This window comes from Bos indicus, chromosome 15 (genome assembly GCF_029378745.1).
Source record: "Bos indicus isolate NIAB-ARS_2022 breed Sahiwal x Tharparkar chromosome 15, NIAB-ARS_B.indTharparkar_mat_pri_1.0, whole genome shotgun sequence".
In the NCBI taxonomy this organism is placed as follows: Eukaryota; Metazoa; Chordata; class Mammalia; order Artiodactyla; family Bovidae; genus Bos; species Bos indicus.
The window spans coordinates 37,172,783-37,193,207 of NC_091774.1; the positions used below are offsets into that span (position 1 = coordinate 37,172,783).

At 42.5% G+C, this 20,425-nt stretch overlaps 1 long non-coding RNA gene across 1 annotated transcript in view; it reads right to left on the reverse strand.

Annotated features, from left to right (window-relative positions):
- Positions 1 to 20,425, reverse strand: part of LOC139187304 (uncharacterized) — a 62,626-nt gene that overhangs the window by 13,993 nt on the left and 28,208 nt on the right. The window contains exon 2 of the long non-coding RNA XR_011570853.1: positions 9,456 to 9,575. This is a non-coding gene — a long non-coding RNA (uncharacterized lncRNA). The remainder of the gene's footprint in view (positions 1 to 9,455; positions 9,576 to 20,425) is intronic.

The following is a 20,425-nucleotide window of genomic DNA, read 5'->3' on the forward strand; positions in this document are numbered from 1 at the left end:
CAAAAATTAGAAAGTTCTAAGGAGACAATCAGAAATTCTCTACTCTAGAGAATCATTGTGGCTATCTGACATGATTTTCTTCTTTATTTTTTATAAATATGAAATGAATATATGCTAATTATAGAAACTTGGAATAACATAGAAAATATAAATTTTGTTATGTTAAAAAGTGCTCATGAGGGGGTGGTAGGGAATATAGGAAAACAATCTAGTCAAGCAGACTTGGTATGTGACATGCTAAAAGGAGGGATTTAGAAATCTCTCTCTACAATCTTGAAAAGTCCGAGTTGCAAGCCCTGACTTTTTGCAAAATTCAAAACTCTAAAGGTAACATCAACTTCCTTCATTCATTTTTTCTTTCCCTTCTGCAACTTTCTTAATTCTCCTAGCAATTCACCCCCTCATATCCCACCTCCACATGTTCATTAGAAGGCAGATAAAGGAGAAGGTTATGGACATAAAATCAAAAAGGGAGACCATGCCAATATTTTTCAAAATATTTTTCCATTTTAAAGATGAGACAGCAAAAAGCATTATTTAAAGTGGTCAGAGAAGACTTGTCTGAGAAAGTGACAATTGAGCTGAGTCCTTCATGAGTAGGAGCAAGCGTCCACTGTGGATTTGCTTGGAGCAGAATGAAACAGGTGAGACAAGTGTGAAATGGGGAGAGATCAGATGTTTGGATACATCATCACTGTATGTGCTCAGAGGAAGGGCAGCCAAACCTTTAGAAGGGTGAGAACAGAAATAGATACAAGTGGTTCTTCAGAAAGAGGAAGCGTCATGAGAAAAACTGTAAGAAGACACGGTGTATTCAAAGGATTTTGTTAGAGTCTGATTGAAGGAGAGTGAAAAGGAGAGAGGAGGAAGTAAAGATATATGGGCAGGAGCTGGCCATGAATGCTATTTTAACAAAACTGAATCTTAGTCTTCTCTGATGGTGATGATTGAAAGTTTTAGAACAGGGAAAGCATGTAGTTGGGTTTATGCTTTTCTATCATCATGTTGAGGTGCTGGGGAACAAACATGCAGGGCGAGGACACTGTGTTGAAGGAATCATCTTTCAGGACCTACTTATAAAGCCTACTATAACTGTACCTCTATTTTCCTTCTACTTGATATCCTTGTATCATTTTATTGTAGTATTTCTAAAATCCATTTTGAATAAAAATTGAAACAGTGTCCTTTATAAGTGTGTATGTATGTGTATATATATATATATGTATATATATATATATATATAAAACAAGAACATTATTTGCCACCCCAGTGCTGAATCCCATTGTGGAATCCTAACCTCAGATAGAGCTTAGACACAAGTTACCATGTGGCTTAAGGGGTAACTGAATGGAAACAGTATTTGTGTTGAATGTGATAAGAGACACACTTTGCTGTCGCTCATCCTACATCCAGAACTCAGCTCAGACCTGGGCACAGGAATAGGTTCTTGTGGTGCCAGGCCCTGCCAGATGCCTGCATTTAGGAAGAAAGGAAAAGAACATCCAGCCATGGACTCTGTTTTCAAGCAGTCCTAGGCCAATGGCTGCTGTTGGAGAGGATTTGGGAAGGAACAAGGAGAAAAATCAAATTGAACATGTGAAAGGTGGGAAATCATGATCACGACAGTAACCATAGGAAGTGAATGTCTTACTTCCTAACTCCCTTTTGTGGGTGAGATACTTTGCTCTTTGTGCTCCAGGCTCCTCATCCATGAAGTGGTGCTGAGGGTAAGAAGATCTGAATCACACCTTCCAGGGCTTCATCTTTTTTCTGGACCCCTTTGGCAGTCTGTTAACCTTCCTGTTGGCCCTATCTTTGTCTGTGCTCTTTGAGAAGCAGATCCTGAATGCAATTAATTTGTTTGGAAGATACAGGAAGTAATCATAGAGTAATTTATTTGGTAAGTACAGGAAGTAACCATAGAGAAGTGGGAAAGGAAAGGCAGCCCAAAGGTGGACAACTGGAGCTTAATCCTCCAGGCTTCTCTGGGACAAGGAGGGCAAAACCACTTCTTAGCATTTTCACACCCGAAGCGGGAGGGACCTGGGGTACTTACATACCTGCCCCTGGCATACCTCCCTGGTACTTGCAGCCTGCACGCCACATGGGCACCAAGCAATGCTGTTTTGCTAAGTTGGTGGGATAGAGAGTTCTCAAGCCCAGAGATGCAAAGACTGGCAATTAGAAGCCAGCTGGAGCATCCAGAAAGGTCTGAGGATATGCAGAGGGGCACTTCCAACGTCTGCTACAGACCCCCTTCTCAGAATAATGTTTTGAAATGCAGAAAATAAAATTCATAGGATTACAAAGAAAACCAATTACATTGAAATTCAGTTCTATCCACAGACCCCTTGGGGGACCCCCGATTAAGAAGCCCTGCTAAGGTTTCTTTTCAACGTGAAATTATATGGTTTGATGACCTAAGAGCATGGATTGTGTTACTCTGCCAGGAGGTGGTTAAGTTCTGCACAATCTCTGCAGAAACTATTTCAGAGGAAAAATGCGTTCGCCCAACCTGACAATCCCCTGCAGCTCAGGGACTATGAATGAGGCTGCTGGCTTCTCTCACTCTCTTTTTATTTTTTACAGTGTTTATTTTGCCTTGTTTATGTTTCTGTGTTTTTAATGTGTCCTTTGTTAGCCCTGAAAGCACCGCAGGGCAGCAATTTGCCTGCATTGCTCTGGTGGCCTCTCTGCCTTCCTCAGCTGTCCCTGGGGAGCTCCATCTTTAAAGTTGTACGTCTGAAGTACAAGGGCCCCAGAGCCTCTGCCATCCAGCCATGGCAGACCTGGGTCCATCCTGTGGCATCATGGTGCCAACAGGTGTCTGCATGCAGGGTGCCGGAGAAGGCACCCCCCTGGGAGCTGCACGCCACGGAGACACCACCCACCTCCTAATGTGCCTCCATGGCTCTGTTACTCACAGCTAAATTACAGTATTATGACTTCATTGTTGAGTCCCAATTCTCCTAATTATAGCCTAGAGATCTATTATTTGATTTGGTAACACCAAGTGCTTCTTTTCTAAATCATGTAATCTCTTGTAGCTTATTAATGTCAGGTTTGCGCACACGCAGGGACTTGGTTGTTTGCCAGACAGAATCAAATTTTCAAATTTTCGCTGTGTTATGTTACAGGGCTTTGCTTGTTACAATCTAATTATATTGGCACTGAAATACCGAAAACCAATTTATATTGGTTAAAGAAAGCACTTTAACTCTTTCTTTGGAGCGAATTTACATGCAGAAGTGTCTGCCACACCATTGGTCTGTTTGTTTTTCCATGGGGAAACGCCTTCTGGGAAAGAGGTAAAACTAACAGTTCCTTTCTGTTAAAAAAAAAAGTCTGCAATTCATGGACCAGAACTCTGAATGCAGCCATTCTCTTGATGGAATTATGGGGAAGGAAGGAAGCAGGCTTCTTCCATCTCTCTCTGTGTTTCTCCAGGCCTCTCTGTGCAGAAAGCCGCTTACCCCAGGTACTCAGAAATCCCTCTCCTGGTGGGTGTCACCTTCTGGAAGCCCCATCCCTAGCCTTGGACCATTTTACCTCCTCCGTCCCCCCTTCTTCCCTTCACATGTATTTTCCTATGCTCTGTTTTTTACTAGGGGCAGGATGGATCCTTTGCCCTGAAGACACTGTCCTTTGAAGACCAGGGGGGATTTGTTGCCTGTAGAAGTTGCTCTACCAGCGGGACCACCCTCATCATACTTCTTTGTCTTTTCAGGAGAATCCTGTGGCTATTTCCCCTGACCCTCAGGGTATTTGTCTCGCCACTCTGTCAGTCACTCTAGTGATGACTGCGACTTTCTGCCCCCAAGAACGCTGTTCCCTGTCAGACTGTTATCACTAGGGAGTACAGTCTATATCCAAATTATCCAATATACTATCTTTAAAAAAGAGTCCCAGATTCCTCCCAGCTTTTTTTTTTTTTTAATACTTCATTTTGTTTTAGAGTGGTTTCAGTTTCACTGCAATATCAAGAGGAAGGTGCAGAGATATAGTAATGTGCCCCCTGCCCTCACACATGCATAGCCTCCCCCATTATCAGCATCCGCCCAAGAGTGGGAGGTACTTTTGTGACCCGCCTTCAACTGTGATTCACTCAGTTCATGCTCTTGTTCACTCCTTAACTCCAGCCGCACAGTTTTGTTTTCTTTTCTCTCAATTTCTCTTTCCCACTGTAGAGCATGTGTACACATTCTGTCTGCAACACTCTTGGTATTTTTGACTCATCTCAGATAAAATGTCACTTTCTTAGAGAAAACTTCCTTGCCCTCTATTTAACCAGGTACCCCACCCCCATTTATTTATTCTCAGTTCAGTTCAGTCGCTCAGTTGTGTCTGACTCTTTGCAACCCCATGGACTGCAGCATGCCAGGCTTCCCTGTCCATCAACAACTCCCGGAGCTTGCTCAAACTCATGTCCATCAAGTCGGTGATGCCATCCAACCATCTCATCTTCTGTCATCCCCTTCTGCTCCTGCCTTCAATCTTTCCCAGCATCAGGATCTTTTCCAATGAGTCAATTCTTCACATGAGGTGGTCAATGTATTGGAGTTTCAGCTTCAGCATCAGTCCCTCCAATGATTATTCAGGACTGATTTCCTTTAGGATGGATTGGTTTAATCTCCTCTTAGTCCAGGGGACTCTCGAGAGTCTTCTCCAACACCACAGTGCAAAAGCATCAATTCTTCGGTGCTCAGCTTTCTTTAGAGTCCAACTCTCACATCCATACATGACTACTGGAAAAACCATAGCTTTGACTAGACAGACCTTTATTGGCAAAGTAATGTCTCTGCTTTTTAATATTTATTCTACTTTGTCTTTATTTGTTTTCAGATTATCTCTGCCCAGCCCCTATCTGAGACTATAAGATCCATGAGGACAGGGATTTTATTTTGGTCACCATTGAACTTCCAGTGCCTGGGACAGCTGTTGAGTATGTAAGTGCATCCCAGGAAATGTGTATCTTTTGCTTTATGGTAGAGAAGAAGACCAGTTCCAGCTCTTTGGACTTGTCTCACATTCCCTCTGCCTTCCTTGCTCCAACCACGTGAGCCAGCCCCGTTCTTTCTGAGGTTATAATGTATGGCCAGTTTGCCACCCCAGAGCAGGAAGCCAAAGCCGTGGCAGCTTGGCACAGATGGGGCTCAATGTCCCCATCCCAGCTTCTCTACTGGAGTCTGAGCGGCTGACTCAGATTTTGTCTGAACCACACACCTCATCCTCCATGGCACTGTCTCTGGCCCTTCCCTGGACGTGGTTCTCATGTGGTGCTCGCCAGTGGGTTAGTGGCAACAGAGGACCTACAAGTGGCCATGTCAGGGATCACTTCTGTTTATCTAAGTGAGGGATGAATTGGTGCGAGGTCAGGAAATCCCCCTTTCATGGCAGACACTGAGTCACAGAAGGGGACGGATGGATGGGAAATAAACAAGACCTCCCCTGAAGCAGGGAGGTGAGCCAGCACACACTGCTCCACAGAAGTGACCCAGCAGAAACAACGCAACAGTGAGCTTGCACCCAGCACGGCTCTGATTAAGACAACTGCAGAGCTGATCTGTGGACTAAGGTGGCTGCTGAACCTCAATTCTAATAAAACATTGATCAAACTTATGGAATTAGTTGACCCATTTTTGTTCCTTTCTCTAGAATTTTCTCCACAACTGTGATGAGGTAAAGGGCTCGTAAGCCACATGTATGTACAAGAGTAGTTCCCCCAGGAGGCAGAAAGCTGAGGGCCTGTCTCCCTAAACTGCGAGTCTCCAAATATCCAAGATGCATTAAGGATTGGAGAGGTGCCCTGTAGTCAGAGTGGAGAAGGAAATGGCAACCCACTCCAGTACTCTTGCCTGGAAATTCCCATGGATAGAGAAGCCCATCTGGCTAGAGTCCACGGGGACGCAAGAGTCGGACACGACTTAGCGACTAAACCACCACCACCATCACCACCTCTAGTCAGAAACCCCAGCTAAAGTCCACTGAACTCGGTAGACCCCTGTGCCTATTTCCTTTGAATAAAGGCTTTGAAACACGTTTCACAAGCTCCTCCCGGAATCTCTCATTCTGAGATCCTGGCCTGTTTCTTTCTCAGGGCTACATCTTCACCCAGAATGCTTCCTCTGCCTGGAATGCTGTCCTGTCCCATACCATTTTTGCTTGTAGAAATTTAACCTATCCTTCACAACCTGACTGAAAAATCACCTGCCCAAAGGAGTACTATCAGATCCACCAGATCAGAATTATACTGTGTCTCCACTGGCCCAGTATTAAGTGTCTTGTGCTGTTTCTAGCTTAGATGATTATATGTCCCAGTTTGCTTGGGACAGTCTCAATTTATGCTTGTTCTTCCAGTATTTATTAATGGCATATTTTCACTCTCAAGAATGTCCCAATAGAATAATAGATTGTGTGGTGTGACCGACACAGCCTCCAGTGACCCCTATTGAGTCATGCCTTTCTCTAATCTTTTTCTCTTGCATGTAGGCATTCATGGTGACTTGCCTCTGGCCAATAGAATATGGCAATGGTGAAAGGATAGCCAATCCCTTGATTATCTAAGACACCAAAGAGAGAGATTCTCCTGTGGACCCTGAAGAATGAGCTGCTGCCTATGGAAAAAGCCACGGGCACCATGGCCAGGAACATTGGGCAGCCTCTAGGAGTCGAAGGCCTCCATATTCCAGATGCAAGGAACTGAATTCTGCTTGCAATCAGAAAACTCCAGAAAGGAAACTGCTGACTTCTTGATTGCAGCCTTTGAGATCCTGAGCAGAGGCCTCAGATGAGCTGTGCCTGCACTCCTGACCCACGGACACTGTGAGGTATTAAATGAGTGTTGGTTTAGGCCACTGAGCTTGTGGTCATTTGTTTTCAGCGATCAAAACTGATACATGTGATTGCCCCAGTTATAACACTAACCAAGGTTCAAATGGCTTTGACAGACTGGTCAAGACAAATCTCCCTGACAGACTGGTATTTTCTTAAAGTTGGGTGCATATCTTATTTATCTCTCTAGTTTCTCTACATTCAAAGAGAAATAACGAATTCCTTTCCAGGTAATGGACCAGCTAGCACAGCACAGTATCCTTCAACAGAGAAAGGTCTCTGGCATCATGATGTCCTTGTTTGTGTCCCAGGTCCATCACTTATGAGCTATTTGACTTTAAACAAATTGCTTAATCTCTCAAGTCCTCAGTTTCCTCAGCTGCAGAATGGGATTACAAAATAGTGCATAAGATTATTATGAGGAGAAATTGAATTACTGTAAAGTGCTCACAGGGCTTCTTAGGTGGTGCTAGTGGTAGAGAACTCGCCTGCCAATGCAGGAGAGATAAGAGATGGAAGTTTGATCCCTGGGTTGAAGATTCCTCTGGAGGAGGACACAGAGATCCACTCCAGTATTCTTGCCTGGAGAATCCCAAGGACAGAGGAGCTTGGTGAACTATGGTCCATAGGTCACAAAGAGTCAGACAATACTGAAGTGACTTAGCAAGCACCTACACAGACTCACAACACTCATCACAGTGCTGTATAAATTTGGTGTGCCTTGTATTCCTTCTGTCACTTGATTCTGTGTGAAATGTGCTATGATTATCTCCACTTACAGACGAAGAAACTGATGCTCAGAGACATTAACATCCTCAAAATTACACAGCAAGTGAGATAAGGCACTCAACCCAAATCCTTAAGTGCTTCTTCCCATACTGTTTACACTTACATCTTTCTTTTGGATGTACATTTTGAAAAAAAAACAAAAAAACAAAAGTGGAGTGGGGGGGTGCAGATTTTTCTCAGAATTCCAAAGTGGATTCCTTAAGAATGGGGGCCCACACAGATTTCAAGTTCGGATAAGGCTCATATTCAGGACCTACCCCTTCAGGTATTTCTGGAAGCTCAGGCAGACAATTTAGACAGTTTAGTGGGAGATGGCAACCCATAAATGAGCTCTGGGCCCATTAAGCTGACATACCACCTGACAAATGACAGGGACTTTTAGTCAATTCCAGTCTACTAAAAACTGGATATGAATGTAGGTGCAGACTATTGGGATCCGTAGATAATTTGCTACCCGCTCATTTTTAATGTGTTTGTGAGCATTCATGAGAAGCTCATTAATTGTGAGTGTCTGTAAGCTTATTGTGTTGTAAACCAAGCCTGACAGCACAATAGGCACCGATAAAAGGAAGCGTCCCCTCCACCAACCAGTGTTAATGCTGAGAAGGAGCAGGCGTGCAAATCAGTCCAGGGATAATTGACAAGATTGCTGGAATGCACACGAGCCCCTTATCTGAGGAGCTGTACGTCCCTGTCCTTAGGTAACTGCAGAGAGACATGCTGCTGTGATAAGGGTGGTGCTAGCCGCATTGACCATGGTAAGGCGACAGGGTCAGGCACTCAGGCCCGGTAATCAGGTAAATCCGTGAAGGCCATGGCCTGACAAGGCTGAAATCCATTTGTTATTCTCTGCTTGGAATGCCCTTGCTCCCTCTCTAGACTGGCGGGTTCCGACTCCTCTCTCAAGATGACTCAGTTCCTCCTTGAAGCGTTCTCTGACTTTGCCAGGGAAAACATTTCTTCCCCGGCACTCTGAAAGCCCCTTGTGCATCTTTCTGAAAGAGCTCTAAGTGGGAGCCTGAAATGCCTGCCCCTTGCTCCATACCCAAGTGAAAGCAGAACTCCAAACTCCTTTATGCATGCCCTCCAGAAAGAAACATTTTTAAGGATGCACTACTCAAGCAAAAGCATCTGTGAGCAATGCAAACTTTGTGAATAATATGGAGCCCAAGGGGGAAAATAACATTACTCAGTACCTGGCTTCCACTGTTCAGTGTGCTTCTTTCCCATTCTGGACCCTCTTCTTGCCTTGCAGGAAGGGGCTGTAGAACCCAAAGCCCCTGGAGGCCACCTCTACTCCTACCAAACTTTTCAAATACTCACATTTATTTAACAAAGATGAGTTTCTAAGGGAAATTACATTATTAGAGACTAAAATAATATACTTCCATTGAGCTTGTTATATGTATTCGTATGTACATTATAGTAAATATGGGGCTCCAGAGGGGGAAAACATTCATGTACTTAATAGATACACAATTGCATCCCTTGCATGCATTCATGCTAAGTTGCTTCAGTTGTGTCCAATTCTTTTTCGCCCCATGACCGTAGCCTGCCAGGCTCCTCTGTCCATGGGACTTCCTAGGCAAGAATACTGGAGTGGGTTGCCATGCCCTCTTCAAGGGGATCATCCCAATCCAGGGATCAAACCCATGTCTTTTGCATTTCCTGAACTGGCAGGAGGATTCTTTACCACTGCGCCACCCTTAGTGCAGGGTATCTCTTAGGGAAGCCCTTGTATGCCTTAGTACAGGCTAAACTGCTGTAACCAAACAACAATAGAATCAAACAACATATAATGGCTTAAACACAATGTTATCTTATTTTGTACTCACATGGTAATCCCAAGTAGGTGTCCAGGTTGTGTGGGGGTCAGCTCTCTTGCACACAGCAGCCCAGGGATCCAGTCTTCTTTCATACTGAGTCTCTTTTATCTTGTTTGGTATGGCCCTTGTCTATAACAAAATGACAGAAACATAAAGAGTATGGAGTAGGCTATGTGGGAGGTTTCAAGCCTGAAAATAGCAAACATATGACTTCCATTCATATCCCACTGGCTAGAACTTCGTCGCATAGTCATGCCCAGCTGCAAGGGCAGCTTGGAAGTACCTTTGCTGTGTTCCTAGGAAGAAGGAATTGTTTTTGGTGGAGAACAGGCAGTCTCTACCATGTCCATCTAAAGTCAGTGCCCTTCCCTGTCTCCCCTCCTCATGCTCTGCAGATGACACTGATCACAGCTGTGCTGGGGTGCACACCATCCCTTGCACAGGCACCCCTCATAATTAAGCATTCATGAAGAGTTTCGTGTTTCCAGGTATTTTTTATCTTTAACCATGTATTTCCCCCTTACTTCCATAATGATTTTGGAGATATGTTACCAAATGCAGAATACAGGTCCCATGTATGAATACTTATATTTACCCCAACTTTAACAATAGAATTTGATTCTTCCTACCCAAAATCTGCTATATGGTAACCAAATATACAGTTGGTTTCTATGATGTCACACATTGATTTTAATAAATTAATGTTTTTAATGACTAATTATTAGGAAAATGCAAATCAAAACTACAATGAGCTATCCCCTCACACTAGTCAGAAAGGCTATCGCCAAAAAAATCTACAAACAATAAGTGTTGGAGAGGGTGTGGAGAAAAGGGAACCCTCCTACACTGTTGATGGTGGGAATGTAAATTGGTGCAGCTACTTTGGAGAACAATATGGGTGTTCCTCAAAAAAGTAAAAATAGAGTTGTCATATGACCCAGTAACCCCACTCCTTGGCATGTATCTGGAGAAAAACATAATTCAAAATGATGCATGCACCACGACGTTCATTGCAGACTCGTTTACAATAGCCAGGACGTGGAATTAACCTCAATATCCATCAACAAGAGGAATGGATAAAGATGTCGCACATACATTCAATGGGATATTGTATATATGTATACATATATAAAGAAGAACAAGATAATGCCGTTTGCACTAACATGGATGGACCTAGAGTTTATCGTACTGAATGAAGTAAAATCAGAGAAAGACAAAAATCATGATATTGCTTATATGTGGAATCTAAAAAAATTGTACAAATGAACTTATTAACAAAACAGAAATAGAGTCACAGATGTATAAAACAAATCTTCTGGTTACCAGAAATGGGGAAGTGGGGTGAGAGGAGGGATAAGTTGGGAGACTGGGATTGACACATACACATTACTATATATAGAACAGAACTAGTAAGGACACGCTGTAATACAGGGCACTCTTCTCAGTACTCTGTAAGGACCTATCTGGGGAAAGAATCTAAAGAAGAATGAATGTATGTACATGTATAACTGATTCACTTTGCTGTATACCTGAAGCTAACACAGCATTGTAAATCAACTGTATCCAATAAAATTTTTTAAAAAATTAATGTGTTGAAACACAGCATAGGGCAAATAGCCATTTTCCTACTCCATAGGGATTGATTTATCCATCTGCCACAGCTGCTTGGTCATTGTGCTAGCAGACAGCCAGAATCCCTAACGGCAAGAGCCTCTTGAAGATTCGATTTCAGATACTTCCAGGGACTGCCTTTGGTAGGTTATAAGCTTACTCTCTCTCTAAATGAAGTTTCTGGGTAATGGGCCATATGGTGGTATGTCTACCTGACCAAACATTTGCTGAACTCAGTGAGCAGAGCTTCTGCAGCTGCTGCAGGAAATGACTGCCATGATTCACTTAAACTTGGGGTTCTTAAAACGTGGCTGATGTCTCCTCTTAGTGATTATGTACAATTAAGAATAACCCATTTTAAAGTCCTTTCAGCTACTGTCAAACCAGTTGGATAAAGACAATAAACAGCAGGGATGCACTCAAAGGAAATATTAGCTCTTTGTTTTATCATTAACTAAGAATGCTTATAAGAGTACTACAGAATGACTAGCTAAAAATGGATTAAAAATATTCATTCAGCTCACATACCAAGAAGTTGGACAGCAAGGCTTTGGGTCAGCTTCTCAGCAATTCCTTGGCTTTCTCCTCATGGTCACAAAGTGGCTACTATAATACCATGTGTTAAATCCTCATATACCATATAACACAGAAAGTGAGGAATAGGCCTTTCCCTTGGAGTTTTCCCTCCCTGTTTATCAAGATGGTTCTCTGCACAGTCACTCCAGCACACTGCTCCTTCAGTCTAATTATTTATTTCTAGATCCGTCACTAACTTCTGGGCATGGAATTAACATGATTGGCTTAGAATTAGAATGGTTCATGTTCTGGGGATGAACATTTTGCTCTGAGTTTTGTCTGTTAGCTGAATAAAATTTAGATTCTTCTAGAAAGAAGCAGGGACCATTATTGTAAAAGCAACCAATGATATCTTCTGTCTTCCTCAAAGAGTATCTAGATTTTTCTCTGTACTAAGCTAGATTGAAAGAAAACATTATTCCTGAATATTATCACTGTGACATATAAAAGCTTTTATAAAAACCATGCTTTGATGTTATAATCTCACCTTCTGCTGAAGCAGTTCTTTTTATTGCTAAAATAACAACTCTAATTATTGAGTGCTTACTATGTGCTCAGCACTATATTAAGTGATTTGAGCACATTATCTGATTAAAGTCACCAAATAAACAAAATTAAATTGGTGCTGTGAGATCTTCATTTTGCAGATGGGGAACCTGAATGGTTAAAAGCCTTTGTGTAAGCTCCCATATATGGTAAGTGGTGCAGCTAAATTTGAACTCAAGTCGTCTTGCTTCAGAGTCTGAGTTCTTAACCATTGTATTCTATTAGTGTCGTTTCTACATTTCTAAGTGCCCTTTAACAACATACCTGACTGACAAATTCACAGATTTCAAGACTTGAAAAATGTGTCCCTAGTAGGCCTTCTACAAGAAGATTAAAGCAATATACCTAATATGATTTTTGGTTTCTAGGAAGCTCAGAGGTATTTTTGCATTCATTTACATAATTTTCTTCAGTCAGAGATTCTGTATAAACTTTTTCTCTTTCCTTAACTTGCTCTTATTTTTTATACCTAACTTGCCTTTTGTAAATCAGTTAGTCCTAATATATCTATGCTTTCAGAAGTCATTTTGGAGGAAAAGGATGATGTAAACAAATCTAGTGGTCATATGATATATATGCTGATGGTTAACGGATGAAAAACACTGAGGTCCAGAACTTATTTTGAAATGCATCAAACATAAGTTAAATTTATACATGGAAGGAGGAATGGATGAATGGATAAATATGTGATAAAGCAAATATTATAGAATGCTAATTATAGAATCTGAGTTGCAAGTATATGGGTTTCACTCTGTAATTCTTTCAACTTTTCTGTGTTAAAAATATTCATCATAAAAAGTCAGGAAATATGGAGATAAGAATCTAGATTCACTTTTATAAAACAATCTTGCAAAAAGATAATTCTTCCTAAGTAACCAGAGGTAAGCAGAGACCAAAAAATGGTTAGTCTTACATACCAGGCTAAGAAATTGGGACTTAACTCAAGGCCACTGAGAGATCCTAGAGGATTTTAGTGGAAGACTAAAGTATAAGACATAGGGTTTCCCTGATAGCTCAGCTGGTAAAGAACACATCTGCAATGCAGGAGACCCTGTTTCAATTCCTGGATTGGGAAGATCCACTGCAGAAGGGATAAGCTACCCACTCCAGTATTCTTGGGTTTCCCTTTGGCTCAGCTGGTAAAGAATCTGCCTGAAACATGGGAGACCTGGGTTTGATCCCTGGGTTGGGAAGCTCCCCTAGAGAATGGAAAGGCTACCAGCTCTAGTATTCTGGCCTGGAGAATTCCATGGACTGTACAGTCCATGGGGTCACACAGAGTCAGACACAACTGAGTGACTTTCACTATTAAAGTGTAAGATAGGCTTGGTGAAATGGAGGAGGAATGGGTGGAAACAAGTTGGAGGCAGAGAGACCAATCAGGGGATTCTATAACTGTCCAGTGAGAGTGAGACAACAGTGTCTGAGCAAAAGCGGTTACAGAGAAAAAGATGAGTTTGGGGGAAAAAGCTAAGAGAGAAATGAGGAAGACTTAACACATTAAAGAGGTCTTCCCTGGTGGCTCAGTGGTAAAGAGTTCACTGAAGAATCTGCCTGCCAATGCAGGAGATGCAGCTTCTATCCCTGGGTCAGGAAAATCCCCTGGAGAAGGAAATGGCAGCCCACTGTGGGGACATGGATATCAGTAAGACTCAGGCTTTTGACTTGAGGCAGCAGGGATGGCGAGGCTGTCCTCCAGGATGGGGTCCTGGGTGGAGACTTGCTGCTAAGCAGACTGCACAGGGTAGACCCATCCCCTATCACAGATTCATTTCTCTCTCTGGATCCCCACCACCATGGTCTGAGATCGGTTGAAGTGCTAGATTTCTCCTACATGGATATTTTTTTCCCTGTGATGTGATATGAATCCATGCTCTGCCCTCCTATACAGTGAGAGCCTGCTGGGAAAGAGTGCTGTAGATGGTTTCTAAAATGATTTCCAAGCCATCTGGATCACCATATGTGGGAAAGCCCCCCAACACAGGCCCACCTCTGACTTCTGTGTTCCTGGACCCATACCCCTAGGTCTGCTGTCTCTAAGAAGCAAAGCCTGGACTGCTCCACTTTATTATGAAATTAAAATTGTTCCCAAGGACCTCAAATGGGAAAACGAAATTGTTTTCAGCTTTGATTGCGGTCATAATAAAACAGCTATTTAGGGGGGGGATTGTGTTATTCTTGGATAAATGAGGATCAAAAATACTTTTTTACAGTTTGCCATAAAGACAGTAATAGGACTTTTCACAAGACAAACACAATCAATGATTCAGGGAAGATGAGGGCATCTATATTTGTTCTTCCTTGGACATCACACACAGTGGGTTATTTGGTCTGTACAAGCTGAGAAAGTGGCAAGGCAGCTTCTGGTCCACTTTCCCAGTTCTACCAGATCTGTCCAGAGGTCAGAGCCCTGGCACCTGGCCTCAGAGGGCCCTGCAGGCTGGATGATGGGTCTTCCTCTCATTTACTGTGCCCTGTCTCTCTTCTGGGTAACTTCTTCCCTGCTTCCTTGTGAAAATTAGTTTCTGGAGACAATCAGATTTCACTTACTTATGTGGAGCACTGACCATATACACTAGGCCTGCATGAAACATTCTTGCATGTTACCCCATTTGATCATCATAGCAACTCTGTAAAGTAAGGAATGACATTCTTATTTTCTACAACAGTAAAGTAGAGTTGCCCCAGACCTCACAATTGTTGAGTACAGATGCCTCTAAAGTTCTCTCTTCTACTCCAAGCTTCCTCCTCTCTCCTTGGGATTCAGGTCCTTGGAGGACACCAGTGACTGACACTGTCCAATGGAAACCATGCATGGTTTAGTGACCAAGGCCTGGGACCTTGGGAAAGTCACTCTGAGACTTTATGCATCTTCATGTTCTCACTGGTATAAAGGGGAGAAGTCAGTTTCACCTTAGAGGAATGGACTTTGTAAGGCATGATTGTTAGAACATATATAAAATGTCTCAAAACAGCTTGAAACAAATTAGTTCCTTAATAAGACATACTTCAGCTTGCGCTTACTCCTTGGAAGGAAAGTTATGACCAACCTAGATAGTATATTGAAAAGCAGAGACATTACTTTGCCAATAAAGGTCCATCTAGTCAAGGCTATGGTTTTTCTAGTAGTCATGTATGGATGTGAGAGTTGGACTGTGAAGAAAGCTGAGCGCCAAAGAATTGATGCTTTTGAACTGTGGTGTTGGAGAAGACTCTTGAGAATCCCTTGGACTGCAAGGAGATCCAACCAGTCCATTCTGAAGGAGATCAGTCCTGGGTGTTCTTTGGAAGGAAGATGCTAAAGCTGAAACTCCAGTACTTTGGCCACCTCATGTGAAGAGTTGAGTCTGTGGAAAAGGCTCGGATGCTGGGAGGGATTGGGGGCAGGAGGAGAAGAGGACGACAGAGAATGAGATGGCTGGATGGCATCACCTACTCGATGGACATGAGTCTGAGTGAACTCTGGGAGTTGGTGATGGACAGGGAGGCCTGGCATGCTGTGATTCATGGGGTAGCAAAGAGTCGGATATGACTGAGCAACTGAATTGAACTGAACTGAGGATGATATAATGCCTCAACTTTAATGAAGATGAAGAAAAAAGATTTTAAAAATTGAATTTAAGGAGAGCAACTCCCATGTGATATATTGGCAAAGAAAGTGGGGGTATTTGGGGTTCAATGACCTTGGAGTAACTTACTCTATATGATGGGTCAGTCTACCTTCTCTCTCATCACTCTGGGCTTCAGCTTATGCCCAGAGGAAGAAAAGAGCAGAAACATTTCTTTCTTCCATCCTGAAAACAAAAGGACAGTGTTGTCTGTCTCAAAGTGCATTATGTACTATTAGACCACTTGCAAAAGTCAGTCTTTAAATCAGTGTAGTATTCACCTTCCAAATGAACCAAGTGTGTAAGCATTTTTGCTGCTGACAATTAATTTTAAAGAAAGGTTGGATTTTCAGTCCCCTGAGGTTTTGAGACATCATTTACGTCTTGGAATCTCCAATCTGCTCCCTTGTAAGTGCTTAAATGTAGACCCACACCAGCCTTCTAAACCTGTTTTTAGGAGGAAAGAAGGCAACAGGAACCATGTGTACACCCAGCTCAGTGCTCTTCTCTATCCCAGTTGCCTCTACTCACCTTTGATGTCTCAGCTTTGAACCAAGCTGGGGATCCTAGGAAATGTGCTGCATCTTATCACTCAGCCCTGGGTTTCTCAGGCCTGATATTGAACCCTTAGACTTGAGCTCTAGCTTTATGCTGGCATAAAGTATAAGGGATCTTTGATTTTCCAATAATAAATAAATCAGAGATTAGTGTACAAGCTGCTGAAATCTTAGAAATCTGCCCTCAGTTTATTGCAAATCTCTTTATATATTCAGATACTTTGGATATACATTAAAGTCTTTGGCCCATATTTATGGTTTTGAACACTGTCTTAACTTTTTACTAATGCATCGATAATTGGGATGGGAATCATAAGGGACCCACTGTAGCTCATGCCCCCAATACTGGCACCTTTTGGCAATAATTCCTGATGATTTTGAGGAATCAAAAGCATTGTAGAAAAATCCACAGATCTTTCTCATGTGTTCTGGGAACTCAGAAGCCCTTGGAGAAGTAAAATTATCCTTAATGTCATCATCAGGAAGCATGGGTTTGATACAGACTCTCATCTGTTAAGTGGGGTGGGAGGGTTAGTAGTATGAGATGCAAGGGGAAGTTGCTCCTGGGTATATCCAGGAACCCACCCTTCTCTCAATATCTTCTCTTGCATCTGGACCAAGTTCAATAAAACAACCTTCCTTATGCTGGGCCATCAGTGAGGAGGTGAGTCAGGGGCACATGAAGGCACAAAGAGTTTGTGATTGGGATGGGAGAAGAAAAGATGGAGAGAGGAGAAGTACAAACTTGATCATCCTTATAGCTGACCTTCAGAGTAGAGTTATGACAATGTACTAGGATCACTGGCAAAGTAGGATACATGTAGACCAGGGAGATGAGGATACAGAGGGGATAACCAACCATGCCATGAGGAAGTTGAAAAGTCCAAAGCTGTTTAATGTGGAAGAAGAGATGACATAGGGGCAATGAGAGCTGCTTGTCAGTATCTGAAGGGTGACTATGAGGAAGATTTGCCCTTCACAGTCAGAGAAACCAGAACTAGAAAATGCAGCTGAACACCTTTCATCTTGTTGTTGGAAATATTCCAACAACATTTTAAAGGCCCCAGTCAAGAATAGTCCTGTTTATTGAGCACCTCTATAAGCCAGGGTCTGTGTGAGGCATTTTGTGTGCCTTTAATCATGAAGTCCTCACCTTGTTGCTGAAAGTTTGGTGAGAGAACTGAGAGTCAGAGAAGTTACGGAGCTTGTCTGAGGTCCCAGACCAAGTGAAGCACTAGGGAAGAGCTGGGATTTGAACTTCCATCACTTCTCACACACCCTATTATGGTAGGTTATCAGCAGAGTCTGTGTGACCTCAGGTTGGGGGAACCGAAGAGGGATTCCTATGTGAACCAAGGCACATGCTCACTGCTCTCTGAGGTCCCTTCCAGTTCTGAAGCCCTGTGCATAGCCCTGGTGGCCTGAGGAGGTGTGGCTGCAGTGCTGAGAGCTGGGAGGAGGAAGGCAAGAAGAATGCTTTGTGGGTAAGTCGTCTGTTCAGCAGAATTACGTGAATGACAAATGGGCCTCCCTTGGGACTGATTCCCTCCAACTGTACCCAACAATAAAATGCTCCACAAAGAAACCTGACAATTTGGTTGCTAATTCAAAACATCCTTCTCCAAGCTGCCTCTAATTATAACCTAATTGTTGCAAGTTGGTGGTTTATTAAAAAAAAAAAAAAAAAAGAAAAGAAAGTAGAATCACATACAAATGTGCATTTTTTCTGCCACAACTCACTCTGTTTTTATATTCATTTTACCCTGTAGTCTTTCATGTTGCCATCAGATTCCTAATCTATGCACTAAACATTTATTTCTGTAAAAAGTCTAATGTAATTTCAAGAAATGAGAGGTTTTCCACTCTCTTATGAGAGGCAAATCAGTAGTGGAAACAGTCTGGACCCTGGAGCATAGGACCTGATTTTAGGCCAGTCGCTAGCTGGCTGATTAATGTACACAACTTATTTAACTTCTCTGAACTTTTGTTTCCTCATCAATAAAATCAGTTTAGAATTTATACATTACAGTTTTAGAGGGAGCAGTTAATAAATGATTTTCTGTGAGGAAAGTCTTTTAAGGTCTAATAGAAAATTTTGATGCTTTTTACTCTTTTCTAAGTCAAAGGACTTGGATCAAGAGGCATTGTTTGGGCTCCTGGGATGGTTTTAGATTTATTTATTTAATGTCCATCTGTCATCCATCCATCCATTCATCTATCTCTCTGCCTATCTATCCATCCATGTCTCCATTCACCTATCTAGGTTTCTATTTAACAGATGTTGATTGACTTTCTATTATATACCAGATACACAATCAGGAGCTAGGCACATAGGCTTGAATCAGATATAGTATGACTTCTGCTTTCAAAGACCTTCTTTTCAGAGAGAGAGGAAGGCACATTTATATATAATTATGTAATGATATAACCATGGTATAAGGTTGTACTATTAAACCATGGGGGGAAATGTAACCATCAGAGAATATTTCCCTTTTCCAATTGTCTATTAGAGATAATGGAGACAACTGGAAGAATTTTAATTGTGACTCTGTCCTGGGGTGGGAAATAGAGCAAATATTAGGTGTAAAGACGAGAGAGACTTTCTCTGGCCTTGGAGGCTGGATGGGGTGTTGGGATGCCCTGGGAGACTGGGAAATGATTCTGGAGGTTAGCACCTCTAACTCATGGAGCAGGCCAGGTGAGCTGTGCCCCTAACTTCCAATTGTTCTATTCTTGGGCCTTCAGGATGGCCGTTCCAGGGACAGTAATTATGGGGGATGATACTTCATTTCTGAACTGCTTGTCAACAAGCAACAATTCAGAGAACTGAGAATAACATGAGGACTCAGGCAGAGCTGATACCACTCCACAACCATGGGGAAGAGCTAGTTCGTAGTACAGGTTTCCCTCAACCTCTGGCAACCCACTCCAGTATTCTTGCCTGAAGAATCCCATGGACAGAGGAGCCTGGAGGGCTACAATCCATGAAATCACAAAGAGCTGAAGCAACTTAGCAGGCACCCAGGCCCTCAACCTCAGTTACCCTGCCACATCGAGTGCTCCTTGGAAAAATGAGTTGCCTACATGTGAAGGATGAGCCTCGTTGCATGGGACTGGAATGATCTAGTTGTTAGCATTCAGATCAAATGTGTGGATTTCAGCTCAAACTGTAGACTGAGCAGGAAACTAGAGTCTAAGCAGGAACTGGGGAATTAGACCCATGAGGTGAGCCTTTGCAGTGGGCATCAGGGGAGCAGGAACTTATTCTATGGCCTAAGTAGCAACATTAATCACACTTGCTGGCATGATGGGCAGTTCTGCCCAATGGACATTCTGATTGACTAGTGGTATGTTGAAGCTCTTTATTCTCTCAAACTTGGCTGGTTGAGATGAGCAGATGCTAGTAATTGTGAGCAACTACTGTCTTCTTCATGTCTTCACATACCCTCTTTTTATTCCTGTGTGTGTTCTCAGTCACTAAGTCATGTCTGACTCTGCAACCCCATGGCTGTAGGCCACCAGTGTCCTCTGTCCATGGCATTTCCCAGACACAAATACTGGAGCAGGTTGCCATTTCCTTCTTCAGAGGGTCTTCCTAACCCAGGGATTGAACCCATATCTCCTGCATTGCAGGTGGAGTTTTTTGTTTTTGTTTTTTTTTTAACCATTGAGCCCCTGGGAAGCCCTCTTCTTATTCCTATGTGTATACCAAAGTAACACATATTTTGAAGGACTAATATAAGATTTAATTTCACTCTCCATCATTTCCTTCTGTGTAACTGTAGGTGTCATTTGTGTTTCACTTACTATATGTCAGGTCTTACACTAAACACTTTGCATACACTAGTAATATATCTGTTAAGATTCTTTAGGTGGCAAGTAGCCAGAAGAATAAATACAAATCAGCCTCATCAATAGAGGGCACTTTGGCTTGTGTAAAGGGAAAGTCCTGAAGTAGGATTAGTGCAGGGGATCAAAGATATCAGCAAGAACGGATTTCTTTCCATCTCTTTATTCCACTTTTCACAGTTAGTTTCATCTTAAGGTTGGCTCCATGGTCATGGGATATGTACCAATAGCT